The sequence below is a fragment of the Loxodonta africana genome, chromosome 21, assembly GCF_030014295.1.
Source record: "Loxodonta africana isolate mLoxAfr1 chromosome 21, mLoxAfr1.hap2, whole genome shotgun sequence".
NCBI classification, from domain to species: domain Eukaryota; kingdom Metazoa; phylum Chordata; class Mammalia; order Proboscidea; family Elephantidae; genus Loxodonta; species Loxodonta africana.
This window is the reverse complement of record NC_087362.1, coordinates 21397220-21398261: the sequence shown is the minus strand read 5'-3', so window position 1 is coordinate 21398261 and position 1042 is coordinate 21397220. Positions and strand designations below refer to the sequence as shown.

General features: G+C 41.7%; 1 non-coding gene across 1 annotated transcript; it reads left to right on the top strand.

Moving 5' to 3' along the window:
- Positions 1-718: 718 nt before the first annotated feature.
- LOC111752196 (U6 spliceosomal RNA) lies at positions 719-824 on the top strand. The gene has a single exon (XR_002787190.1). It is a non-coding gene; the product is annotated as a U6 spliceosomal RNA (small nuclear RNA).
- The last annotated feature ends 218 nt before the right edge of the window (positions 825-1042 follow it).

Genomic DNA, 1042 nt, shown 5'->3' with positions numbered 1-1042 from the left:
ATAAATATTATGTTGAGTGCTATTCAAATACCAAATGAGTTATCCCCCTGAGAATAGAGCAAGTTCAGAAATACTCAGGAATATTCATAGTAGGTACCATTATTTCCATTGCAGTTATTTGACTTTTGACAAGATTTTTATCTGAAGGCTGGGAGCTGAAATATTTCAAGGCATTCATGGATGGAAGGACCACAATTACACCATCTAACCATGTTAGATACTTTTTTTCCACTCTTTTCCACCTTCCACCCATTTCTGTCCTGATGTTTTCCTGTAGAGGCTGATTCGCATGATCTCTTGTCCACTGGCTTCCAGAGGCAAGAGAGCCTGAGTAATGATCAGGGGGTGGAAGGAGAGGGGCATCAGAATATTTATTTTTCTACCTGCCAGGGGACAGTGTGACAGTAGCTGCCTTCCTCTCCCTAAAGCCACTGCTTCCACTAGCAGTCCTTTTCCCACAGGGACAGCAATGATTCTTTATCTTTCCTTAAGCCAGACCACATCTTTGAAATGGTCTCTTCATGAAACTCTCTTTATTACCCTATTAAAGATACAATCCGTTTATCGTATGGGGACACAAACCGATACATCCCCAGGTGGTGCAGTTAATGTGCTAGGCTATTAACTGAAAGGTTGGATGTTCAAGTCCACCAGAGGTATCTAAGAAGAAAGGCCAGGGATCTACTTCTCAAAAATCGGTCATTAAAAACCCTATGGAGTGCTCGCTTCTACAGCATACATACTAAAATTGAACGATACAGAGAAGATGAGCATGGCCCCTGTGCAAGGATGACATGCAAATTTGTGAAGAGCTCCATATTCATCACACACAGGTCCTCAAGGCCCACAGACTCCTGGTCTGAGCCCTATAAAGACTGTAATTCTTCAATTAAAAAAAAAACCCCATGGGGCGCATTTCTACTCTGACACACATAGGGTCGCCATGAGTTGAAATCAAAGGTTCTAAAGGTCTCTCAGACTGCTTCTAAGTGCTTATTTTCAAAATAGCATTCCTACTGGGAGATAATTCTAAAGATAAGTT